General features: G+C 48.5%; 1 protein-coding gene across 3 annotated transcripts in view; it reads right to left on the bottom strand.

Moving 5' to 3' along the window:
• The window catches only part of NOL4L (nucleolar protein 4 like), a 74,772-nt gene that overhangs the window by 35,320 nt on the left and 12,002 nt on the right, over positions 1–27,450 (bottom strand). The window contains exon 1 of one of the 3 annotated variants that reach the window (XM_060188576.1): positions 2,507–2,660. The exons of the other annotated variants lie outside the window; for them this stretch is intronic. The gene's annotated coding sequence lies outside the window, so the exon portion shown is untranslated. Of the gene's footprint in view, positions 1–2,506; positions 2,661–27,450 lie in introns of those variants that run through there. 3 annotated transcript variants of the gene reach the window in all.

A 27,450-nucleotide genomic window follows, 5' to 3' on the forward strand; every position in this document is an offset into this window, starting at 1 on the left:
CCTTCTGAGCATGCCAAGAAGGTACTGAACCGCGTTTGACCCTAACTTAACCACTTCGGTTCATCAGATGGCTTATTAGTGGGAGCTGTAGCCTTCCTCCATCCCACCCCACCCCCCACCCAAAGCAACACAGGTTCCAATCCCTGTCGTGAAGGGACTGTGGAGTCAGGGTGGGCTGAGCCCCAGCTCCCAGGAGCAGCCAGGTCCCCAAAGGCTGCACCCAAAGCCCAGCTAGCCACCAGGGGAAGAAGGGAGACCAGTCCCTTGGGAACACTGCCTGCACAACTCCACTCCTTCCTGCTAGCACACATCTCTGCTTACTTGTCTTATAAGCTTTTCTGGGAACTGTGAAGTGGGGAGGGCTGAAACACAGCCAATCACTATCATGTTTTGGGTGTGTGCACTCTCTCTCTCTCTCTCTCTCTCACACACACACACACACACACAGGCTGTCAAGAGCACACACAGGAATGCTCTGTTGTCTTTGCTGTCATGGATGCCTGGATGCTGGGGTGAACATTTCCAACACCTTCATCCCCGTGTATCCAGCGTAAAGCAGGCTTTTGTTGCTCAAGCAAAGGCAACTGGCTGTTTTCCCAGCACTCCTCACCACGAGGGCCCCATTGATACCCCCTGGGTGCTGCTGTTTAACAGGGGGCTCTTTAAAAGGGAGGCTGGTGAGATGAGCTTCAGTGGGCAGGCGTCCCCCAGCCAAAAGGAGGTCTGGAGAGGAACCACTCTGAGCTGAAATCCCCTGCAGGAGTTTCCTTCCAAGAAAAGGACCCAGACACAAGACAAAAAAGTTCTTGAGCAATTGGGGGGTGGGGGGGGCAGTCCAGCTCCACATGGCCCCAGGCTAAGTCAAAGCCACAGAAGTTTCCCCAAAGTCAGCCTTCCCAGCTGGGAGGAGGCTCTAAAGTGCTCTGCTCCTGCTGTTCTGACAGAAAGGTGCTGGCTGGGGTGCTGCCACACTGCCTCCTCAGGACAGGGGGTGTGGGAAGAGAGACAGCTAGCTTCCAAACCCTCCGGTAAAACAAGCTCAGTTTGAGCTGGGATTAGACCAGAGCAAGACATGCTATTCAGGGGCACATTTAGGCTCTAATGACTTTCCAATGGAGGGGTAATTTACTACGTGGGGGTTAAACTACCACCGGGAGCTGGAACATAAATGGGCCTTTCCTCCACCTCCACCCGCAACCCAGCAGACCTAGCTCAAGACAAGGGAGTGCTCCCCAGAAGAGCTATGAGAGCCCCACACACCTCTCCCCACACCCCACCTGGCAGACAGGGCCGGGGCGGGGGTTTCCAGCTGATTCTGGGATAAGCAGGGCTTTATCTCAAGGGAGAATCTATTTCAAGCCACAATCCTTCTCAGAAAGAGGAGGAAATCACAGAGTCCAAACACCATTTCAGGTGAAATCAGGAGGTTATTAATCTCCCCTCAGACAGACAGAAAGAAAAATCAATGTTTTAGAGGGAGGGGGAAAAGGTTCCATTTGAATTAATGGGTTTGTGGCTTCTCCATTGATCTGGGCCTCTTCACACTTTCTTTTTGTGCTTTTGTGCTCTTGGGGAGTAGGGAAGGAGAGAGGCGAGAAGGGGGGTGGGCCTCCGGTGAAGGGAAAGGACGGTCTAACCTTAACCTTTCTCCAGGAATAATGCTAATTAGCGAGGGTTAATGAGAACTTCCCCCTAGGAAGAGCGGCCCGATAGGGGCGGCCAGACCGGGACCAACACAGCTCCAGGTGGGAGTGGAAGTGTGTGTGTGGGGTCACTTCAGAACCCCGGCGGCTGCTATGAAATTGTGGATTGTGCTCCCCCACTCCGGCCCTCCTCCCGACAAAGTGTCCAGAACCGGAGGGCGGGGAGGAGGGGTGAGAGCAGCGCTGTAAATCCAACTTAACCCGGCGTTCCGCCTAGCTCCCGCCGCTGCCCGCACCCCGGGCTGGCTCATCCACCTGCGGGGCGCAGAGGGTCTGCTGCGGGGAGCGGCCAGGGCCTGCCCAAGTGGGTTCAACTCTGTAAACCTCGCCTCAACTCCCCGCGCCGAGGCGGGGAGCCCCTCCCTGCCGCTCGGCGCTTCCCGTCCTCACATCCCCAAACACAGTCCACTTCCCTCCTCTCGGCGGCCGTGGCCCCCACCCCGCCCGCAGACGCCGTCCTACTATGGGCCGCCCCGGTGCGGCGCCCGCTGCAAACCGCGGGGCGGCCGCACAATACCGCGGCGGCGCACACAATCGCCGGCCCCCCAGGACAGCGGCGCGCACGGGCCCGGGAGTGGGGTGCGCCCCGGCCCCCGCCCCGCTCGCCCGCCCCCCCGCACCCCCTTCCCCAGCTCGGGCGCAGGAAGCCCCGTCGCGGCCCCCTCCCCGGAACCCCGGCACCCCTCCAGCCCCCCGCCCCCCTAACCGCAGCTCAACGGCCGGCGGCAGCGCCCGGAGAAGGGGGGCGACAGCCCGGGCCCCGGAAGCAGCCGGGTCGCGGGGCTCCGGGGCGGACTCCGTACCTGGGCGGGAGGCGAGGCGGAGACGGGCGCCGGGCTTGGCGAGTGAGCGGGCGGGCTCCGCTGACAGCCCGCGGCTCCAGCTGCTGCGCCGCCGCCGCGGCTCCCGGGGAGAGGGGTGGCACCGCCGCGGCGCGTCACTGCCCGGCCGGGGCGGGGGAGGCGGGGGAGGGCCTAGAGAGCGGCCGCGGCTCGGCCGGGAGGGAGAAGGGGGAGGGGGCATCGGGCACGGGGAGGGGGAGGGGGCGGGCACGGGGCGGGGGCCGGGGGGAGGGGAGCGCAGGCCAGGCACACGCAAGGGGAGGAGGAGCAGCAGGAGGAGGAGGTGGAGGGTCGGGCGAGAGGGAGGAGTGGGCATGAGGGGGAGGGGGAGAGGAAAAGAGGCACCATAGGAGAGGAGAAAGGAGGGGGAGGCGGGGGAGAAAGGCGGGGGTGCTGGGCCAGGTAGGGGGAGGGATGAGGGCGCGCAGGACGCGCCGCCGTGCGCTCCGGGGGGAGAATACTCTTAAGGGGGGAAGCGCTGGGAGCCGGCTCCTTGTCGGGGCTGAGCCCGGGAGGGCGGCTGAGAGCCTATGCCCGTCCCTCGCCCCCTGCCCTTCGAGGCCGCAGAATTCGAGTCCCAGGGCTGGGGGAGCTGGGGGGAGGACACCCGGTCCGCTCTCTTCGTTCAGGCCGAGCGAGGAGAGACTTGGCCCAAAGAAAGTGACTCAGGCACCGTTCGGAACTCTGGGCGCCGCGGGCCTCCACGCAGCTCGGGACCCCGGGGCGCCTCCTATTTCCCTAGGGACGCGGGTTCCCGCTGGGCGGGACTGCTGAGCCCCCGGCGGTGGGAGCAAAACCCGGTCCGGGGAGCCCGGGCACGTGGCCGCCCTTCGCCGATCCCCCTTCCGCAGCCTCTGTGCATCCTCCCCCCCTCCCCCGTTCTTGATCAAGTTCAAGCTCAGGCTCCTCGGCGCACTGCCCACCCGCCGCCCCTCCCTTCGGCTCCCCTCCCCTCCCCCTATTCCGCACCATCTCGCCTCTTCACTCTTCCTTTGTCTCTTTCCTACCACTTAGTTTACACCCTCCCCTGCGTCCCTCCTACCGGGCTGCGGGCGTCTGGGAGCCCGGGCTGCGCTCACCTGTCCAGCCCAAACGTCTCAGCGCCGGGAGCGCCCGCCCCGGCCCCCGCGGGGCATTGTGCTCCCCAAGACCGCGCGGTGCAGGCGACCTCCGGCGCGCCAGCCACAGTTGTAAAGTAACAGGATGAAGCTGGCGATGCGGTTGCACCACGACCAGGCGCCGTGCACCGAGGCTTAGCGCCCCGAGAGGGGGTCCGGGGGGGGCCCGACCTGCGAGCCACCTCTGACTGGGCCTGAAACCCAGTACGCTCAGCCTCCAACACAACTAACCCCCGACGGACGGAGGAGATGGGTGCGGGCAGATGACCCCACCACCACCACCACCATTCACACCCTGAGATACCACGCAGTAGCCTCCAGAAAAAGCCCGCACTTTAACGCGGATGGGGGAGTTGCCAGCGTGGAATCCTGCGAGGTAATGACAAGAAAAGAAAAGAAAAGAAAAGAGCAAAACAACCCAATCAATGACGATCCCACAGACTTGGTTCCTCTGGTCGAATCCGCAAAGGGCAATGTCTACTGACTTCGCTACAACTCATCCACAGTGGGATCAGCAAAGAAGAGATAACGAGACAGACCCTAAGATTGTTTGCGATTTTGAAACAGTCTGCCTTTACCCCTCCAACTTTTCCCCCCCTCCTCCCTGTAAAAAGCCTTTTTCTTTCTTCCACTGAAAGCTTTGCATTGTGAACAATCCGAGGTAAATAAGGCTCCCTCTACAGGTGAGAGTTGGAAGGACAACACCATAGGCTCAGCTCGCTCAGCATTCACCGTTAGAAGAAATAAAAGATGACAACAGACTTCCTCCAGCACATGCTGAAGATTTTACCATCAATGCTATACTCGCACTGGAGGATCTATGTGGCTACTCATTATCACCTTTTGTCCCTGGAATTAAATGTGTTTTCAAGCCAATTCACTCCCAGTTTCTCTATTAGATCTTTAGCTTTCATCCTCTGTGGTGTGGGACAGTTTGGAGATTGCATTATCCAAACACCCACATGTCAGTGCCCAATTGTGATTTTTAGAATTAATTAGTTATTGGTCTTTTGGGTTTGACCAGGGAAGTGTTTCCAACCCATGAACTGGTTGGCGTGACTCAGAAAACAATTATTGGAAGGGGGGCAGGTTTTCCCATCTCTTCCCATCACATTTCTAGAGTTCTCTGGCTTCTCTTTGCTTGAGTCACTATTTCACAGCAGTGGGATATCTGGGTTTACAGCATAAAGCCAAATCTAACTGAAGTTCAAAGGTGGAATTGAACACTTCTTTTCTAATGAAAGAGTGAGTGCTGCCTGGGAGGGCAGACTTGTGATTTTCTCTAGGCGTGAACTCACATTCCACACCTCCCACCCCTAGATGAAATGGCCTCAGACCCACTCAGCCCAAAGCCAGCAGCTGGTAGCCCTGTAGAAACCTGGCTGCTTTAGCAGTACTGTGAATCAGGCAGGCTGTCCTGTGTGTTTCCCAGCCCCTGGTCCTGCAGAAGGAACACTGCCACTTCTTGAGTAACCTTGTGTAGGTTTTCAGTGTCCTTGTGACTCTGGATAACTCCCTCAGTCCTTAAAGTGGCCACAGCACCAGTCCCAACAAGGAATGGCATGGCCTAGTTTCTTAATCATCAGTTCTCCCAATAATGTATCCCTTCCTCTGATCTCAGTCTAGTGGGAGACCAAGGCAGAAGAGACTGCTCCTGATAGCCTAAGGGGGCAGTACTACCTCCATGTCACCTCCAGAGCCTGCAGACAGGGGTGCTTTTGTAAATATATGTTTGGCAGGGCATTTGTCCTATGGTCATTCTTCAGTGGCAAACCCCTCTCATCAGACTCCTATGTAAAGTGAGAATACTTCCTAAGTATGAGGGGTGGGGGTGGGCTGGCCAGAAGGAACGAGGAGGTTGTTATTGGGGACAAAAAGGTCATGGTGTAGCCATAGCAGATGCTGTTGAAATGTCTCAACACATTTAAATATCCACTTACCCCTACCAAGTTACTTATAACAACGGAGGAGAACTTGGACTTGCATGATGGAGTGACCTGGCAGATACCTCAAACCCAGTGATCAAATTCAACAGCCTCTAATACAGGGTCACCTGACATGACCTGCTTACTTCCTTAAGGGGTGCAATAAGAGGATACAGCATCACCTACATTTTGCCTCCCTCCCCCAGTCCCATGTCATGTTCCCTGCCTAAGTACTTATTCTGAATTTGATTGGTCATGAAGAAACAAGCAGACAAGAAATTCAAGGAGACTCTCTATAATACAACCCTTTGAGGCTCTTCATTTGATTCTTTTTTAAATATTTATTTATTTACTCCCTTTTGCTGCCCTTGTTGTTTTACTGTTGTAGTTATTATTGTTGTTGTCATTGTTGGATAGGACAGAGAGAAATGGAGAAAGGAGGGGAAGACAGGGGCAGAGACAGAGAGACACCTGCAGACCTGCTTCACCACCTGTGAAGCGAACTCCTGCAGATGGGGAGCCAGGGGCTTGAACCAGGATCCTTACGCCAGTCCTTGCACTTAGCGCCATGTGTGCTTAACCTGCTGTGTTACCACCTGGCTCCCCATTTGATTGTTCTAAGGCACGAGACTGAAATGAAATAATAGCTAAATGCAAAGTTTGAATCTTGGAACGCAGAGACGGAATGAAGGGGTAGAGAAAGGGTAAGGTGAAAACAGAACGGGCTGGGGAGAGGTAGGAACACTGAGGGGGGGGGTGGGTAAAGGCAGGGCTGGGAAGGAGGGGCCTGGAGACAAGGCCTGAGTGGTCAGGGAAGGCCCCTGCCAGGAGTAAACCAGCTGACAGCTAGATAAAGACCTGGAGGCACAGTCTTCCAGGCTACTGGGAACAGCTGGTGCAGAGTCTGGGGTTGACAGTGGTTTGGCATGTCTGAGGAAGAGGAGGTGATCGATGTGGGCTAGGGAGACCAGGGAAGGGCATGATGGTGAGAGGGCAGGCAGGGCCCTGGTGCACCACTGTGAAATGGGGGAATTAAACTTTTTTTTTTAAGTTTCTCTTTTTAGTATTTATTTGTTTTATCTGATAGAAACAGAGAGGGGAAGGAGAGACAGAATGAGAGAGAGAAAAAGAGATAGATGTAGCACTGCTTGACAGCTCGTGAAGCTTCCCTTCTGCAGGTGAGGACTAGGGGCTTGAACTCAGGTCCTTGTGTATGGTAAAGTGTGAGCTCAACCAGATGCACTGCTGCCCAGCCCCTGGTGGATTTTATTTTTAAGAATGAGGGTAGAAGGTAAGATGAACTATGTTTTTAGGTCTGAGGAGATGAAATTATAAGTAAGCAAAAGTGGCAGCAGGGAGCCCAATGTGGAGGTAGAACAAATTCAGATTCTGATTCTGACTGTGAGCACCACACTTAAACTTCTCTAAGCTTTTCTCTTCATCTACCAAGTGGATCATAAGAAAGTGAACTTAAAGTAGTATTTGACAACAATGTTTCCCCACCCCACCCCACCCCACCCCCGTCCCAAAATTAGAAACTGTGGTAGTCAATCGTTCCAAGCCTGCCAGGTGATGCTGACCTACTGCAAGTATTGTACTCTGGTCCCTGTCACCATGAATGCTGGGATCAGTGGATACTGTGGACATGTGAGGCTGTGCACCTTCTGAAGCCAAGTGAAGAAAGGTGGTGTCTTTATATGCCCCAGAGGGAGGACTTGCTGAACAGTGACTTTTATCTTCATCATCAGCATTCGAAATTTCCACAGTGATGGTCCTATCCTTCTCCACAAATGCTGTAGTATTTCATGCTAGCTGTTCTTTGTTTGTTCTTAGCTATGGCTTGTGGTGGTGTCAGGGATGAAAGTCTTTTTGCATAACCATTGTGCTATAGGCTAGGCATTCTCTCTCTTTCTTTTGGGGGGGGGGCTAGAGACAAAGAAATTAAGAGGGAAAGGGGAGATAGAAAGAGAGAGAGAGAGAGACAGAGACCTGCAGCCCTGCTTTACTACTTATGAAGCTTCTTCTCTGCACATGAATCTTAAGAGAGTAACTAGGGGCTTGAGCCCATGTAGTAATGTGTGCACTCTACCATGTTCACCACCTCCAGCCCCTGGCATTCTTATTTCACTACACAGTTGTCAGCACTTAGCATTTAAGAATTCTTATCTGTGAGGTTGGGTGGTAGCGCAGCAGGCAATGGCGTAAAGCCAAGGACTGGCATAAGGGTCCTGGTTCAAGCCCCTGGCTCTCCACTTGCAGGGGGGTTGCTTCACAAGTGGTGAAGCAGGTCTGCAGGTGTCTATCTTTCTCTCCACCTCTCTGTCTTCTCCATCTCTCTCGATTTCTCTCTTTCCTATCCAACAATGACATCAATAACAATAATAATAACCACAACAATGATAAAACAACAAGGGCAACAAAAAGGAAAAAATAGCCTCCAGGGGGAGTTGGGTGGTAGCACAGGTGGTGCAAAGCACAAGGACCGGCATAAGGATCGCGTTCGAGCCCCCAGCTCCCCACCTGCAGGGGAGTCACTTCACAGGCGGTGAAGCAGGTCTGCAGATGTTTATCTTTCTCTCCCCCCTCTGTCTTCCCCTCCTCTCTCCATTTCTCTCTGTCCTATCCAACAACAACGACATCAATAACAGCAACAATAATAACTACAACAATAAAACAACAAGGGCAACAAAAAGGAATAAATAAATATTTTTTAAAAAAGCCTCCAGGAGCAATGGTTTGTGGTGCAGGCACCCAGCCCCAGCAATAACCCTGGAGGGAAAAAAAAAGAATTCTTATCTGTATCAGTCTGAGAGGAAAAGAGACATGATTTCTCATCTTGCTGCCCCCCTTCTTTTGTAGTGTGAGCATGTATGTGTGGGTAACATGTGTTTATCATATATGTTTAGAACAACCTATTCATATCCTTTGCCTATCCATTTCTCTATTTTGTTTTGTGAGCCTTTTATTCTTTGTTTTTATATAAGAATTCTCTGAAAGGTGATTAATTAAGCCCCCCCCCCCAATCTTTACAGTTATTTTCCTTCTGCTGTCTTTCTGTTTCCATTGTAATGGTAAGAATTCAAAGTTTTGGGGCTGGGTGACAGCACCCTTGGTTGAGGGCACGTTACAGGGCACACAGAGCTGGGTTCAACCCCTAGGGCCTTACCAGTACATGGAGAAGTTTCATGAGTGATAAAGCAGGTCCCCCCTTCTATCTCAGTTTCTCTGTTTCTAGCCAATAAACAAATAAATGTATTACATATATATATGAATGCAAAATTTCTTATGATTTTTTTTGCATATGAAAATCTTAATTCTTTCTGTTGTTGTCGTCATCGGGGCTTCACCACTCTGAGTCAATTTATGTAGAGAGAGAGAGACCAAGAGGAAGACACCAGAGCACTGAAGCTTCCCCCTGTACAGTGGGGATTAGGCTCAAATTTGGGTTGTGTGCGTGACAAAACAAACACTCTATCCAGGTAAACTCTATTGCCTGCCCAATTTTTATAACTTTTTCCCCCAAAAAACTCTGCTCAGCTCTGGCTTATGATGGTGCATGGGACTGAGTCTCAGTCTCCCTGGAGGGGCTCAAAGAGCCCCACCAACCAAAATGCAGCACTTCCACCCCTCAGCTACGCCCATAACAGAAGAGAATACAGACTTCCATACAGAAAGCATGCTCGGCCAGGTCTGGGAGGAGATCACTGGCAGAGTTATGGCCTTGCATGCCTGAGGCACTGGGTCCATTCTCAGCATCACAGAGAATGATGAACATCACAGAGAACCTCTCTGTCTCTAAAAAAAAAAAAAAAAAAAAAAAAATCTATGTAGAAGGGCCATGACATAGTGCCATCGTCCTAACCTGGAAGTATACCCATGTCTGTTAGTAGAGGGTGGAACAAGACTCAACAATGAAAAGGAGAAATGGCTGATGCATACAACAGCTATCAATAGATTGCACTCATGGCTAACACGCCCTATGATTCTATTGCCATGAAGTTCTAGAACAGGTGAGACCACTCTGCAGTATCAGGAGTCAGGAAATGGTCATTCTTACTGGGAGGTGGTGGCTGAGAGGAGCAGAGAGGATCTCTAGGAGTGCTGACAGTGCCCTCACGCCTACATATGCCTTTTTTTCCCTTGAGTTTTTATTTTTTAAAAATCTATTTATTATATAGAGGCAGAGAAAAGGAAGGGGGAGGTAGAGAGGGAAAGAGATGGAGAGATACCTGCAGCACTGTTTGACCACTCATGAAGCTTTCCCCCTGAAGGTGGGGACCAGGGGCTTGAACCCTGATCCTTGTGCATGTTAACATGTGCACTCAGTCAGGTTCCCCACTGCCTGGCCTCTCTATCTTTCTTTCTATATGAATGGAAGAGTCAGCCTAGGAGTCAGATAGCTTACCTGGGGAGGTGCTTACTTTGCCCCATGGTAGACTCAGGTTCAAGCCAGGTTCCTACTACTCTGGGGGAAGCTTTGGTGCTGTGGTATCTTTCCCACTCTCCCTTTGTTTCTTTCTATCTGAAAAAGGTCAGCCTACAGTGGTGAAATTGCACACATGCATGAGGTCCTGGCAGTAGTATATGTGTGTGTGTGTGTGTGTGTGTGTGTGTGTGTGTGTGCGCGCGCGCGCATGTGTGTGTGCATGTGTGTATGTGCATGTGTGTGCGCATGTGTGTGTGCGTGTGTGTGTGCATGTGTGTGTTACTTAACAACATATATTGTTAAGTAACATACACACATCTACTTAACAATATATATTTTTCCTGTGCACATGTTATTTTTCAATAGAAGTGTGAAGGTGAAAAAGCTCAGGCCAGTTTCCATGGCTGAGTCACTGGGAGCCGAGCATAGTCGATTCCTGGGATCCAATCTACACCAGGTGTTGGTGGGATGGTGCTCTCATGGAACCAGCCAGGTCAGAAGGTTGATGCCCTCAGGCACAGGAAGAGCACAAGGGCTCTGGGAGGACAATCAAGTGACTCATCCAGTCAGCTGACTGCTAGGACACAGGCACTCAGAAACCAGTCGGGTGTCTACAGTCACAGAGCCAGAAGCTGCGGTGGTCTCCAGCATGTGTAGTGGGCCTTGCTAGGGTGGGGTCCCTGAGGTGACCACATGGCACTGTGCTTCTCTGGCTTCCAGCACAGCATAAAGAGGGGGCTCCCCAGGGAATCTGGGCCTAGTGCTGCTCCCAAGGCATTGGCTTCTGTATGGAGCCTAGGGCTTGTCCATGTGACCATTCAGGGAGGCTGGGTGGGCTCCCCAGGGAGACAGGTACTGATTTAACCCTGCTCCCAGAAGACCATGCTGGGAACAGGGGCAGTTGACCTCATCTCTTTTGGAAGTCTCTCGTGCCAGGGCCCACAGTAAGTCTATGTCAGATCAGGGCTGCTGCCCCAACAGCTTCCTGGTGGTTGGAGTCACTTGGTGGTCAGCATCCCAGGTGGCGATAGGTAATATGGATTGCTATTATACTGGCACCACCTTGGGCAGGTGTGAGCCCCCACAAGCCTTAGTTTTCTCATCATTAAAATGAGGGAGAACAGCAGCTAGATGGTGGCAAACCCATTAGCATGTATATATTATATTGACAATGCACAAGGACCCAGGTTCAAGCCCCTGATCCCCACCTGCTGAGGGGATGCTTCATGAGCAGTGAAGTAGGGCTACAGGTGTCTCTTTCTCTCCCCCTTCCCTCTCATGTCTATCAAATAAGTAAATAAATAAATAAATATCTGAGATGGAATAGTTCTAAATGTAGCTGCCAGGCTATGAGGCCTGCAGGGCTGGCTGGTGCCCAGCACAGAGTGCCTGTCCATGCCTTGTGGTCACTGGTGATGGGCATAAAGTGAATGAGTGATCTGTATGCAGACAACAGTTGGTGAGTGTTTGCTGAGCCTCTGGTCTGTACCAGCAAGACCCTCCCTTTCCCCAGGAGTAACAGCATCAGTGTTGGAGGGGTCAGGGCTCTCCTACTCTGACTCTGTGACTTTTTTATTTTTTGCCTCCAGAGTTATCGCTGGGGCTCAGTGCTGGTACTATGAATCTACCGCTCCTGGTGGCCATTTTTTCCTTTTTTTCTGTTTTATTGGATAGATCAGAGAGAAATTGAGAGAGGATGGGGAGACAGAGAGAGGGAGAAAAAGGTAGACACCTGCAGACCTGCTCCACCACTTGTGAAGTGACTCCCCTGCAGGTGGGGAGTGGAGGCTCAAAGGAACTCAGGTCCTTGTGCTTGGTAATACGTATGCTTAACTGCGCGCACCACCACTCAGCCCCGAACTCTGATTTTGGATGAGTCACTAAAGCTTCAAAACTGTGCCTCAGTTTCCCAGTTTGTCTGGTCCTTGACCATTGTTCTCCTCTCCTCCTTGCTTTTGCCTTTCTTCCTCCTCTCCCCACCCTCCTCTCCCTTCCCCTCTCCTCTCATCTTGCCTCCCTTCATTCTTGCCCTCCATAATTTTCATTTAAGGATTGGCATCTTAACATTCAATCATTGCCAAGATGGTGCATAGGCCATGGTGCATAGACACATGGTGAACTAGCTCACCCAGTCCCCAAACTCAGCATTTCTGCCTTCCCTTTCTCAACAACAGAGGGTGGGGAGACAACATGCTTTCTTTTCCCAGCTTCCCTTGCAGCTGAGGGTGGCCAAGTGTCCCTGACCAACAAGATGCCACAAACGTCTATTGGGATCTTTCTGGAAGGCTTTCTCTTTGCTGAACTGAGCTCACACCACCCTTTCCCTTAGTCTTCTGGCCTTGAGTGTAGACATGAAAGTTGGAACAATAGCAGCCAATTGCAAGCAGGAGGAAGGTCAAGAACGTCACTGAGAGAGATGCTAGCCCAGCACAGCAGACATCAGCCCCAGTGGCATGCTACATTTCCTGCTTCAGGAGTATAAGTGCTTCATGTACTGCTATACAATCCCTTGAATTTCTGCACTTGTTGTTGAAGACACTCTGTGACTGAGTCATGGGGCTCCAGTGTGTGCATGGAGCAGAGTGCCAGAGTGCATTGTGTGTAGCATGGAGCTTGAGGCAGGAACACACTTCATTTCCTTCCCAGCACTGACAAAGTATCCAAGCTGCCACACAGGTACCCTAGGCACCCCTGACTCAGAGCTTCAGCCTAGTTCAAGGGGAGATTGGCTGCTTCTACCTGCTTTTTTCCTTGAGGCACCTGGAGCTGTTCCAACTATCCAGGCCTACACACAACCACGGGGCAGGCAAGGCATGGCCTCTGTTACTCATTTCCACCAGGGAGGGAACTATGTAGAGAGAGAGGCCCCCCACCCCCACCTGAGGCCAGGCTGCATGTGGCCATGCTGGGCTGAGGTCCCAGCTGTTGGCACTCCAGCCCAAAGCTCAGGATTATCCAGACCTGGCTATTGGGGTACTGCAGAACGCTGGAGGGGAGCTACTTGGGGGTAGGGGGCTAGGTGGGCAAAGCCCAGGGCTCCCCTCTCAGTCTCATCTGGACAGGCCTGCCAGCAGACCATTGACACACTAGACTTCCTCCCCCAGAAGAGTGTCCTTGAAGAAAGGGGTTCCTCTATCACAAAGACAACCATGAAACCCACTGACACTGGCTCAGTCTTCTCCTGCAGTAACAGAGAAGCTACAGCATGGAGAAGTGAAAATCCAGCAGCTGGTCTGGGGAAGGGCCGCCCCAGGAGCCAGAGTGACTGTGCCATCTCCTGGTGCTCATCTGCACACACCCTCTGCCCAGCTAAGTTCCTGCTCCCCTCTGGCAGAGGAAGGGGTGAGAAGAGCCCCTCCAAGGGTATAGAGAGGCTTCACACTCACATGGCAAAACCTCTACCAGCCCCAAGAGAGCTGCCCTCTGCAGACCACTGAGGCTGACCTTAGTGCCCTCTCTCCCAGCACCCTGGCAGTTCCTACCCCAGGGCCTTTGCACCCAGTGTCTCCTCTACTTGAAAAGCCTTTCCCCCTTTGTTGCCACATGGCTGCCCATTTGTCATCATTCAGGTCTGGGTTCAGATGCCCCCTTTCCAGAGCAGTCTTCTCTGCCAACAACACAGCCTCTTGACTTGCTCTATTTTAACCTGATGTCCCCAATTTCTCACGTCTGCATAATTTTCTGGTTTTAGTTTTTAATACAGTGCCAGGGAAGGAGCCCAGGGCCTTGTGCATGTATGATACTGCTGAGCCACCTCACAACCCAATTTTAATTCTATCTGTTTTTAGAGGAAAGAGGGAAAGAGGGAGATGGAGAGAGGGAGAGACACCAAAGAACTGCTCCACCATCCATGTAGTTCTTTTGGTGCTGACCATGATGTTCTCATGTGGTGCCAGGGATCGAACCCAGGACCTGAGGCATGGAAAAGCATATACTCAACCCACTATGGCACCTCCCAATTTCCTGCCCATTTTTGAAAGACATTTTTAAAGATTTGATGAGAGAGACAAACCAGAGTCCCTCTTTGGCAAATGCAGTGGGAGGGTTAACCTGAGCGACAGACACACACACTCTCTTGCTTGTGAGCCCCACGCTCCATCTACTGAGTCACCACTCATGTTTTTGACTTGTCCATTACCCCTCAGACTGTGAACCCACCAGGAGGGGCTCCTTCTCACCTCTTTATCCTCAGTGCTCAAAACAGTGCCCACGACATAGTGGGAACTTCAATCTTTGAATGGGTAAAAGTGGAAAACTTTCTAAAAATCTAAACAAATGTGGGGTCACAGGGAGGGTAAGGGTCTGGAAGGCTGTGGGCAGAAGCTGGGAGCCTCCAGCTCCTCCATCTGAGTGGGGGTGGGGAGCTGCAGAGACCTGGGGGGGGGGTGAGGGGAGGAGGGCTGTGCACACCCAGCTACCCTGGGCAAAACAAAGCAGTAGCACAAGCCCACAGTGCCCTCCCACCCTCAAAAAAAAAAAAAAAAAAAAGTCCCGCTAATGAGGTAAACACAATCATAACCAGGAAAAATCTTGGCCATGCTTCTTCGAGTCCACCCAGAGCCATTATCTCTAATTGATCTCCAGACATCAGCTGCTGAAGTGTCTGAAACCCTCCTGCAGCTCCAGGTCTGGTTACAGAGCCCCCAGCCCACCCACCGCCCAGCTGGGACCCGGCTCCTAGCTCTTTGCTGGGGTGTCATGTCCCGCCTGAACTCCTCATCAGGCTGCCAAGATCTGGTGGCCCAAAACCCCATGATACAAAAGCCTCAACTGCGAACTGCCCAGCCACTGCCCTCTCCACCTCCCTGCTCCCACCGCCCCCCCCTCCAGCTGCCTGAAGTTCTGAACCTGAAACAAAAAGCATAGCAAAGCCACCGAGGGGCTGGTGGTGACAAGACTGAGTGAGGGTGAGGAAAAAGCCCACTATCTCCCACTCTCTTTAAGACACTCCAAAAACAAAACAAAACAAAACAAAACATGCAGTTAGAGGAGTTTAGCTGTAAAAAAACAAAAGAAGATCTGTAACCACAAGACTCCAAGCCCCCCTCTGGGTCTCAGGCCTGGCCCAGAGTTAGGGGAGGTCAAAGGTCAGCCACGGGTTCAGTGACCATCTGGGTGTTTGGAGTCTTTCCTTCCCTCCCTTGAAGCAAGTTGTCTCCCCTTCCTGTGTGTGTGTCAGCTGCCTGGGTTGGCAGTCTCACCCCACCCCCACTGAGGCTCCCCCCACCTCCATTTGTGGAGGCCCAGGTAGTACTCCTGACCTTGCTCTGGCTTTCCCCTTGACGCGGATAAAGTATCCCCAGGCCAGCCCTGTGCACAGGATTCAGCTCTTGGCACAGGCGGCTCTCCTGCCTGCACCAGTAAATTATAGGCACTGCGTGCATTTCTCCCTGATAATGAGGTTGAAAGGCCACTCCGGCATCCTTGGGGGGTGGGGGGTTTGTCAGCAGCCTGGAGGGGCACTGAGCCTTTACGGCTGATGGCAGCAACGAGCTGCTGAGGCTCAGGCTCTCTTCAGGCTGGATGCTGGTTGTTTTCTGCTTTGAGGGAGCAGAAGGAAAGAAGAGATGGCAACCTTTCTGAGCCCAGGCTGCCCTAGCAAAACAGTGAACATGCCCCTTTTCTCTGAGTGTTTGGAAATTGCAGCAAGTTTCTAGAAAGCACCCAGGGTTATTCAATAGTATATACTGATGGCTAAGATAATGTCCTATAACAAAGATGTCTGATACTTTTCACTCCCTCCTTTGTGCTCTGAATAAATAAATTAATAAGAGGTATCCAAGAAAACTTTCTCTTTTAAGTTTAGAAATGTCCTGTTTTGCATGACGCCATCGTTAGGAGGCGGGGAGCACTAGCTTGCCAGTGTGTGCAGCCCCAGCCCCCGACACTGATCAGAGTGCTTTTGGTTCACCCCATTTGTTGGGTGAGCAGAAAGGCCTGTGGCAAATGAGTCTTTACTTAATGCTTGTGTGGTCAGATCAATAATGCTTCTGCAGTATTTTTACCCTGCCCTACCAAGAAGGATATGCAAAAAATATTAGATATTAAATATATTTTCCAATCCCTTTCAAAAGAAGGACAAGAAGGGATAGCCATTTCTACTAGATATCAACTCATATTGAATGTCAGTCTTAATGCTTCAAATAACATGGTGCTGGTATGTGAACAGACAGCGGGACCCATGGATTGAACAGAAGATTCTATTTCAGGTGGACATTTAGTAGATTGTAAAGGTAGAATCTCAAATTAGTGAGAGGAAAATAGACCTTCTGAGGGCTGGGTGGTAGATCATTCATTTGAGCATATATGCAAGGACCCACATTCAAGACCCCCACCCCCACCTGCAGGGATAAGCTTCATGAGTGGTGAAACAGGGCTGCAGGTGTTTCTCTGTCTCTCTCCCTCTCTATCTCCCACTTCCCTCCCAATTTCTTTCTGTCCTACTAAATAAAAAGAAACAAAGGAAGAAAAGAAAATAGACTAATAAATGATGTGGACAGAAAAGGATAAACCTGGGTGTGTATCTTAGAGTATATTAGGACAAGCTTCAAATGGATTAGGGATTAAATGTGAAAAATTAATGACTCAAGAAATAGCTGAACTGGTAAACATAGAACTATCATCACTGAGGCTCTGAGTTCAATCCCCAGCACCACATGTACTCCAATGGTGCTCTGGCTTTTCTTTCTGTCTCTTTTCTTTTCTTTCTCACTATCTCACACAAAACTTTCTCATGTGAAATAAAAATAAGGCTTACAAGATATAAATATGAAAAATGAATAGTTTTTGTTGTATATCTGTATATTTCTTGCTCTGTCAGTTGAGATAGTATAAAGAAAGGATGTAATAAAGCAAAAAAATGCATAGCACACAGATCTTGTGTATTTTTGTAAACACCTTTTATTTATTTTTAATTTAAAAATTTTTTTTGCTTTTATTTAATTAATTTTTTTTTCTTTTACCAGAGCACTGCTCAGCTCTGGCTTATGGTGGTACAGGGGACTGAACCTGGGACTTTGGAGCCTCAGGCATGAGAGTGTCTTTGTATAACCATTATGCTATCTACCCCCACCCTGGTTTTCCTCTTGTGTGTCTGTATGTGTTTGTATGTGAGTGTGTGTGTGTGTGTGTGTGTGTGTGTGTGTGTGTGTGTGTGTGTGTGTGTGAGAGAGAGAGAGAGAGAGAGAGAGAGAGAGAAAGCGGGAAGGGCAGAGACAGAGACAAAGAGGCAAAAGCACTGCTCCATTATTCTATGCAGTATGCAAAAGTATACTCAGATCTCACTCATGAAAGGTGTATGCTCCGATGCATACACCTGAGACTACTTCTGAACACCCTGTTTTGTTTTTGCTTTTGTCATTAGGGTTTTGCTGGAGCTCCACTGGTGGACCTTTTTTTTTTTTGAATCTCAAACAGAAACAGGGCTGGGGAGTTAGCATAGTGGTTATGCAAGAGACTTACATGCCTGAGGCTCTGAGCTCCCAGGTTCAATATGCAGCACCACCATAAGCCAGAGCTAAGAAGTACTTTGGTCTTTCTCTGTGTCTTTCTCTCTGTATATATCTCTCTCCTTATAATAAAATAAATAAATAAATAAAATGTTTTTTAAAACCTGGATATATATCAAGTATAAACAGAGACACAGAGAGGAGAGACACCACAGCATTGCTCCCACGTGTGAAGCTTCCTCTGTGCGTGGTGCTCCTTTGTGGTCTTGGATCAGGGCCCTCATGCATGGCTAAGTGTGCTCTCGACTGAGTGAGCTAACTAACTCCCAGCCCCAAACATTGATTTTTAATATGATTCTTCAATAAAAGAAAATATAGATCCTTGGAGAAGTGACTCCAGGATTTGGGTAGAAAACATACAAGATGAGTCTGGAGCCTCGCCTAGTACTAAAACTTAACAATAGAGTAAGAGCCTACAAATAAAACCAAAAAATCCAAAGGGGGAAGAATGATGAGAGCATGTCAAAAAAGCACAGGAATCAAACAGAAGGGCTCCTAGTGACCCCAACTGGAACAATCTAAGCACCGAAAGTAGTAGAGTAACTGCAACGACTCATAAATAGCCATACCAATAAATGACTGAATGCATAGATTTAAAGATGAGGAAGGAGAAGCATATCTCCAATGGCAAACAATTCAGAATAATATATACTTTGTCTTCCAGGAAAGAAATCAGGACCCTACACTCCTTGGGTGGGGGCTGCACCTAGTGATTTCCTTCCAGAGCCCAATATGAAGAGGAACAAGAGTCACTTTGGGAGTTGGGCGGTAGTGCAGCGGGTTAAGCGTATGTGGCTCAAAGTGCAAGGACCGGCATAAGGATACCGGTTCGAGTCCCCAGCTCCCCACCTGCAGAGGAGTTGCTTAACAAGCAGTGAAGCAGGTCTGCAGGTGTCTATCTTTCTCTCCCCCTCTCTGCCTTCCCCTCCTCTCTCCATTTCTCTCTGTCCTATCCAACAATGATGACAAGAACAATAACTACAACAATAAAACAACAAGGGCAACAAAAGGAAAGAAAGAAAGAAAGAAAGAAAAAGGGAGTTGGGCTGTAGCGCAGCGGGTTAAGCGCAGGTGGCGCAAAGCACAAGGACCGGCATAAGGATCCCGGTTCGAACCCCGGCTCCCCACCTGCAGGGGAGTCGCTTCACAGGCGGTGAAGCAGGTCTGCAGGTATCTATCTTTCTCTCCTCCTCTCTGTCTTCCCCTCCTCTCTCCATTTCTCTCTGTCCTATCCAACAACGACAACAACAATAATAACTACAACAATAAAACAACAAGGGCAACAAAAGGGAATAAATAAAATAAATATAAAAAATTTTTTAAAAAAATAAATAAAGAAAGAAAAGTCACTTCACAGTGAAGAATCCTGACAAATACCACCTCAGCCAGGTGTGACCAACAGTCAAGATTCATAGCGGCAGTGTGTGTTATGTGATGACAAATATGTGTTGACAGTGACACTCTGTCTGTAGTCTTCCTTATAGCAACTCATAGTCCAGTTTTATGATGAGAAAAACAAGAACAAAGTCTACAAAAAAAATAATAATAAAAACTTGTCAAAACTATCAAGGTCATTACAAAGAAAGCCAAGAAGAGCCTAAGGAGACAGGACAACTAACTGTGATGTGGGGGTATGCAACAGGAAAAGCACACTAAGCAGACAATAAGGAAATCTAAACTAAGGAAACCAAAAGACATTGAAAGAAGCTCTGAATTTTAGTTAATATTGTATCAATAGTGGTTTGCTAATTGTAACACATTTATCAAGGTGTTAATACTGGGAGAAATGGAGTTTGTGGTGTGGGGGCAGTGTGGGAGAGTCTAGAGTCTACTACTTTCTCTTTGGAAACATGTAAGTGCAAACAAGAATACATGGAGTTAGCCTCTTCTCCTCCTCCTCCTCCTCCTCCTCCTCCTCCTCCTCCTCCTCCTCCTCCTCCTCCTCCTTCTTTTTTTTCCGTTTTACCAAAACACTGCTCAGCTCTGGCTTATGGTGGTACAATGGATTGAACCTGGGACTTTGGAGCCTTGGCATGAGAATCTCATTTATTTATTTGTTTATTCCCTTTTGTTGCCCTTGTTGTTTTGCCCTTGTTGTTGTTATTGATGTCATCATTGTTGTTGGATAGGACAGAGAGAAATGGAGACAGGAGGGGAAGACAGAGAGGGGGAGAGAACGATAGGCACCTGCAGACCTGCTTCACCACCTGTGAAGCGACTCCCCTGCAGGTGGGGAGCCGGGGGCTCAAACGAGGATCCTTAACACCAGTCCTTGTGCTTTGTGCCATGTGCACTTAACCTGCTGCGCTACTACCCAACTCCTGAGAATCTCTTTATATAACCATTATGCTATCTAGCCTAGTCTAGAGTTAGCCTTTTTTTTTTTTTTTTTTTTTTTTTTTGCCTCCAGGGTTATCACTGGGGCTTGGAGCCTGCACTATGAATCCACTGCTCCTGGTAGCCATTTTTTTTCACCATTTCTTCAATGTTTTTGGTCTTGGATATATGACAGAGAGAAATTGAGAGAAGGAAGAGTTAGGGGGAGAGAAAGACACCAGCAGACCTGCTTTACCACTTATGAAGTGAACCCCTGTAGGTGGGGAGCCGAGGGCTCAAACCAGGATCCTTGAGCCGGTCCTTGTGTTTCCTATGTGTGCGTCACCCAGTGCATTACCGCCCATCTCCCCAGAGTTAGTCTTTTTCTAAAAAAAAAAAATATATATATATATATATTTATTTATTATTGGATAGAGACAGAGAAGTTGAGAGGGGAGGAAGAGATAGGGAAGGAGAGAGACAAAGAGATATCTGCAGCCCTGCGTCACCACTCGTGAAGCTTTCCCCCTGAGGGTGGGGACCAGGGGCTTGAATCTGGGTTCTTGCACACTATGATGTATGTGCTTAACCAGGTACACCACCACCTGATCTCCTGGAGTTAGCCTTTAATGCTTAAATGCAGAAGCCTTTAAAGATAAAGACAAAAATTAAGGGAGTCGGGCTGTAGCGCAGCGGGTTAAGCGCAAGTGGCGCAAAGCACAAGGACCGGCATAAGGATCCCGGTTCCAACCCCGGCTCCCCACCTGCAGGGGAGTCGCTTCACAGGCGGTGAAGCAGGTCTGCAGGTGTCTATCTTTCTCTCCTCCTCTCTGTCTTCGCCTCCTCTCTCCATTTCTCTCTGTCCTATCCAACAACGACAACAACAATAATAACTACAACAATAAAACAACAAGGGCAACAAAAGGGAATAAATAAATAAAATAAATATTTAAAAAAAAGACAAAAATTAACAATAAAATAATAATAACGACATTGAGTATATGGACATCAAAGTGCCAAAACGCACAATATATGCAAGGTCAAAACAAAGAGGCCTAGGATTGGGTGTAGGAGGGGAAGAGGTAATGGCTAACTTCAGGGAATCAAAAGAAAAGAAATAGAAGCATAGTTATTCTTTCTTTTTCCTAGAGTACTGCTCAGCCCTGGCTTATGGTGGTATTGGGGATTGAACCTGAGAGCTTAAAACCACAGCATGCAGTTGACTCTGCTATGAGTAATATGAACACAATCATAATGATATAAACAATAGTGATTTATTTAAATAGAAATATAGATATGGGGAGTCGGGCTGTAGCGCAGCGGGTTAAGCGCAGGTGGCACAAAGCACAAGCACTGGCATAAGGATCCCGGTTCGAGCCCCGACTCCCCACCTGCAGGGGAGTCGCTTCACAAGCGGTGAAGCAAGTCTGCAGGTGTCTATCTTTCTCTCCCCCTCTCTGTCTTCCCCTCCTCTCTCCATTTCTCTCTGTTCTATCCAACAACAATGACAGCAATGATAACTACAACAATAAAACAACAAGGGCAACAAAAGGGAATAAATAAATTTAAAAAAAAATTTTTAAAGAAATATAGATATGTTAAGAAATGGAGAAAGCAACAAGGGCAACAAAAGGGAATAAATAAATAAAATAAATTAAAAAAAAAAAGAAATGGAGAAAGAAGAAGTAATATGTATGTTTATGAGATTATAAGTATAAATACTTATCTTCTACAAAAAGAACTTAAATGACAGCCTGCAGAACCCAATTTGAAAATTCAAGATCTAGAAGTATTAGTATGTTATTTGGAATAGAACAAGATGAGATGGCTATAAGGTAAGAAATCGAATAGGCTGCATATATAGAGCAGAAACTGAAGAGGGGAGGCTGGAGCAGGGTTTATTATTTTTCTATTTTTGGGGGGAGTTTGTTATTTTTCTATATGATTTTCACACATGCATTCTCTTAACAAAAATAAACACTAATACCAAAAAGACAAAGGACCGCCTGGGAAGGTGTTCTGAGGGTGAGCCACCCTGGGGTGGCAGGGGAGGGTCTGAGCGGGCATAGGGTAAACTCTGAAGGCAGTTTCCCAGCTTAGTTATACTTCTTCTCACAGCAAAAATACTATCAGGATCATTCTTTGCTTGGAGATATCCAAGCAGCCTTGGTCAAGGTCAGTATTTCAGCTGTTTTTGTTTTTCTTGCTGCAGCACAAGTGCAGGGATTTACTTCCACAGTGCCAGGGATTTACTGAGACAGCGAAAGGTTTGGGCTATAGATTCTCAGATCTTAAAATGTGACCGGTGTCATATCAGGCCTGTCTTGGGTGCTTGTGAAGGCAGAGGTGGACCTCCTGGACATGGCTGCATAGTAAGTAACAAGAAGGGGGGCAAGGAGACAGCTCACCTGGTAGAGTGAGCCCCAACACCATAAGGGGGAATTTCATGAAAGGCAGAGCAGTGTTGTGATGTTCCCCCCCCCCATTAAACAAATGAAAAAAAATTGGGTCCAGCAGGTCACTTAGTGGCCTTCACGTGTGCAAGCCCCAAGTTAATTCTCCAGCACCACATTAAAAACAGGATGGAAAAACATGGAGTAGGGCACCAAAGCAAAAACCCTGGGTTGAGGGTGAGGGTATATGTTCAGCTTCATGGGGGGGGGGGGGGGATGGGATGGGACACAGTCTTTTGGTGGTGGGAATGGTGTTTATTATGTACACTCCTATTAATGTGTAGTCATATAAATAAATCACTAATTAATATGAGGGGAAAAACTGATTGAATGTCTCAAACTTTTTAAAACACAGACTGAGTCTTTTTAATACATAGGCTGAGTCTTTGATATTTTGACTCTCTTAAAACCGTAGACCAGTGTTGAATGTAAAACATTAATTCCCCAATAAAGAAATTATAAAAAACAAAAACAAAACAAAGAACAACAACAACAAGAAGAAAAAAGAACAGTAGGCCAGGGAGAACAGAAGCAACCGGTGGCACAGCTATATACAAATAATGTCAAAGGACATAAATTATGGTGATGTTGTGTATGATACAGCAAATCCTAACAAAGGGATTTTTCAAAGTTAACTCAACTGCCAAATAAGGTGATTATAGCAATAACTGTCTATTGTCTTCTTAAGCCCTAAGATAGCAGGAACCTCCCACTTCCTCTATAGAGCCTATATTTCCCCCAGTCCTGGAACCTCTGGGGTGGGGCTCACTTTTCTGCATGCTTCTCTCAATACCAACTGATATTGCATCCGCTGATCCCAACCTAATCAACGCAACAAGTACCACCTCAGCAAGCTTCACTTCAGACTGTGTCCAGAGATGTCAGGCATGGAATGACAACCCTTCACCCTCATTACTCAGGTGAGACCTTTCCTTTCATAGTATTCTCTAATTCCATCCCAGGAAGTTCACTTCCTAACAAAGTCCCCAAACCTAGATATAGACCAGGTCCCGTAAGACAGAGCATATGTTCACATGTATCCATAAATTAGGGCAGAATATATACCTGAAAGCAAAAATACACAATAGTCTGTAGTGAGTCAGTATAAAGTTCATAATGAAATAGTGTCTACTTAGACTTAGATACCCTCCTCACCTACTTCCTATTACAGTTCTCTCACTCACTCCAAAGCTAACCTTATCAAAGCAACGACTGCAAAAGCTGAATAAGGGCAAGAGACTGGCATACTTTAACAATGACTCTTTAGTCACTATCAGGCCACCCCATCAGCTGGGGCCCTATTTGCGGAGTCCTGAGATTCCCAAACAGACATGATGGGCCTAGACCTTGAATAAATCCCTCTCTCCATTGTTACCGGTCATTTCTATCAGGAACAACACAATAGACCCTTTTGTGGGCCCCCATAGGACCTTGCCCTCAACTTGGATCAACAATGGTAGAGAATGTTCCATCCTCCAAAGGGAGGATGGACAACATACTCTATGCTACACCTGAGGAAGATGGGTCGATATTGGGGCAGCTTGGAATGTTCCTACTCATGACCACAGAATGTGAGCTCAGATCTATAGGGATGCAGAGGTCACATAGGCTCCTAAGCTGAATATGGGCCTCAGATCACATCAAATCGATGGGGTTTACAGTCAATAATATTTATACCCCTTTCCCATATTAGGGAGCTACTCTCTTCCCTGATCCAGCTTTCTGGTCCTTTTCCCAGCCATAACATCATCTCCCCAGACATTAACTTGGATCCACCTGCATATCAGATTTCAGGCTCAGGGAAAACAACAACAACAACAACAACTAGTATAGCCACAGGCCCTTTGGAATAGAACTAAAATATGCCTACTAGCTATGGAGGACCACCCCCCACCCCACTCTTCATCTCCACTATTCCAGCCTTTAGGTCCATGATTGGTCAACAATTTATTTGGCTTTGTATGTTAACTCTCTTTTCAACCACCAGGTTCCAGATGCTAGCATGATGCTGTCCAGACTTCCCTGGACAGACAACCCCACCAATGTGTCCTAGAGCTCTGCTTCCCCAGAGCCCTTCCCCACTAGGGAAAGAGAGAGGCAGGCTGGGAGTATGGATCAACCTGTTAATGCCCATGTTCAGCGGGGAAGCAATTACAGAAGCCAGACCTTCAACCTTCTGCATCCTACAATGACCTTGGGTCCATACTCCCAGAGGGTTAAAGAATAGGAAAGCTGCATGCAGGAAAGCGGGCCCCACCCTAAGGTTCCAGGACTGGGGGAAATATAGGCTCTATAGTGGAAATGTGAGATTCCTGTTGTCTTAGGGTTCAAGAAGACAATGGATAGTTATTGTTATCATCACATTATTTGGTGATTGGGCTAACTTTGGACGGTCCCTTTGTTAGGGTTTGGGGTATAATACCCAACATCTTGTATATAGCTGTGCTACTGGTTGCTTCTATTCTCCCTGGTCTCGGCTTTTGAGAGAGTCCACATATCAAAGACTCAGCCTATGTATTAAAAAGACTCAGTCTGTGTTTTAAGAAGTTCTAGACATATAGTCAATTTTTGCCCTCTCATATTAATTAAATAGTGGTTTATATGTTTACACTTTAATAGGAGTGTACATAAACACCATTCCCACCACCAAAAGACTGTGTCCCACCCCCCCCACCCCCTGTCGCACCAGGAAGCTCAATGGCCACCCTCCCCTTCACCACAGTGTTTTTACATTGGTGCCCTGCTCTCAATTTAATCAGATCCTGCTTTTAGTTTCCCTTTTTGTTCTTCTTTCTCAACTTCTGTTGATGAGTGGGATCATCCCATACTCATCTTTATCTTTCTGACTTAGCTGACTTAACATAATTCCTTCTAGCTCTGTCCAAGATAGGTCAGACAAGGTGGGCTCATTATTCTTAATAGCTGCATAATATTCCATTGTGTATATGTACCACAGCTTTTTCACCCACTCATTTGCTGTTGGGCACCTGGGTTCCTTCCAGGTTTTAGCTATTATGAATTGTGCTGCTATGAACACAGATGTACACACATCTTTTTGGTTGGGTGTTATGGAGTCCTTGGGGTATATCCCCAGGAGAGGAATTACTGGGTCATATGGAATGTCCATGTCTAGCCTTGTGAGAGTTCTCCAGACTGCTCTCCATAGAGGCTGGACCAATTTACATTCCCACCAGCAGTGCAGAAGAGTTCCTCTGTCCCCACAGCCTCTCCAGCATTTGTTGCTGCTGTCCTTTTTGATGTATGCCATTCTCACAGGGGTGAGGTGGTATCTCAATGTTGTCTTTATCAACACAACGAGTGCCACCATAACATGCTTCACTTCAGACTGTGACCTGAGACTTCAGGTGTGGAATGACAACCCTTCAGCTTCATCACTCGGGTGAGACCTTTCCTTTCATAGTATTCTCTAATTCCATTCCAGGTGGTCTACTCCCCAATAAAGTCCCCAAACCTAAATATAGTCCAGGTCCCCTGAGATAGAGCATAGGTTCACATGTGCCCGTAAGCTAGGGAAAAATATATACCTGAAAGCAAAAGTACACAAGAGCATGCAGGGAATACCTCCCCAACACCTCATCTGCACTATTCCAGCCTTTAGGTCCATGATTGTTCAACAATTTGTTTGGCTTTGTGTGTTAACTCTCTTTTCAGCCACCAGGTTCCAGATGCCAGCAAGATGCTGACCAGGACAGACGATCCCATCAATGTGTCCGGGAGCTCTGCTTCCCCAGATCCCCACCCTACTAGGGAAAGAGAGAGGCAGACTGGGAGTATGGATCGACCAGTCAACGCCCACGTTCAGTGGGGAAGCAATTATAGAAGCCAAATCTTCCACCCTCTTTAACCCTGGATCCATACTCCCAGAGAGATAGAGAATGGGAAGGCTATCAGGGGAGGGGATGGGATATGGAGATCGGGTTATGGGAATTGTGCGGAACTGTACCCCTCTTATTCTATGGTTTTGTTAATGTCTCCTTTCTTAAATAAAAAAAGAATAGGAAAGCTATCAGGGGAGGGGATGGGATACAGAGTTCTGGTGATGGGAAGTGTGTGGAGTTGTATCCCTCTTATCCTATGGTTTAGTCAATGTTCCCTTTTTATAAATAAAAAAATTTAAAAAAAAGATGATGAAATAACAAGCAGGCTGATCTCACACATCAACCCAGGGCATACTCCTCCTCCTCCTCCTTCTTATTATTATTTAAAGACAAAGAGGGACAGAAGGGGAGAAAGGGATAGGGGAAGGAAGAGAGAGAAATGGAGATCACAGCACCAATCTTTCTTCCATGGACCATGCACATGGCAAAACAGCAACTATCCAAGCGAGCTGTTTGCCAGTCCTCTCAACTGAGGGTATCTAAGAGGCAGGAGGTAAGAGGTGCAATGAGAGAAGGCAGCCAATATTAGACCAGATGGTCAGGAGTCAGGAAGAAGGGATGGGAGCTGGGGAACTGAAGAAGTGGTCGAAGCATATCTGGTGAGTGAGAGCAGAAGGGGGAGCCTAGGTGTCATCAGGATGCCGGCCAGACTTCCCTGGATTGAAGACCCCACCAATGTGTCCTGGAGCTCAGCTTCCCCAGAGACCCATCCTACTAGGGAAAGAGAGAGGCAGACTGGAGTATGGACCGACCAGTCAACGCCCATGTTCAGCGGGGAAGCAATTACAGAAGCCAGACCTTCTACCTTCTGCAACCCTCAATGACCCTGGGTCCATGCTCCCAGAGGGATAGAGAATGGGAAAGCTATCGGGGGAGGGGGTGGGATATGGAGATTGGGTGGTGGGAATTGTGTGGAGTTGTACCCCTCCTACCCTATGGTTTTGTTAATTAATCCTTTCTTAAATAAAAAATAAATAAATAAATAAATAAATAGGAGGAAAAAAAAAAAAAAAAAGAAGGGGGAGCCTGAGAGGAGTCAGAGTCCAGGAGACCAAGGCAGCAGACCTCACTTTCTCACAAATTTCACAAGGTCTACTCCATGCATTGCTTGAGGCACATTTCCAAAGAGCAGACAGAGCTTAACAATACTGGCTTAGAGAAATGACTGCAGCAAGATAGTAACAGACAATAGACATGCTGAAGACTGAAGACAGGAGGTGCTGGGGCTCTGAAAGAGATGCTGCTTCTCACGGTGGTGCC

This window comes from Erinaceus europaeus, chromosome 1 (genome assembly GCF_950295315.1).
Source record: "Erinaceus europaeus chromosome 1, mEriEur2.1, whole genome shotgun sequence".
NCBI lineage: Eukaryota > Metazoa > Chordata > Mammalia > Eulipotyphla > Erinaceidae > Erinaceus > Erinaceus europaeus.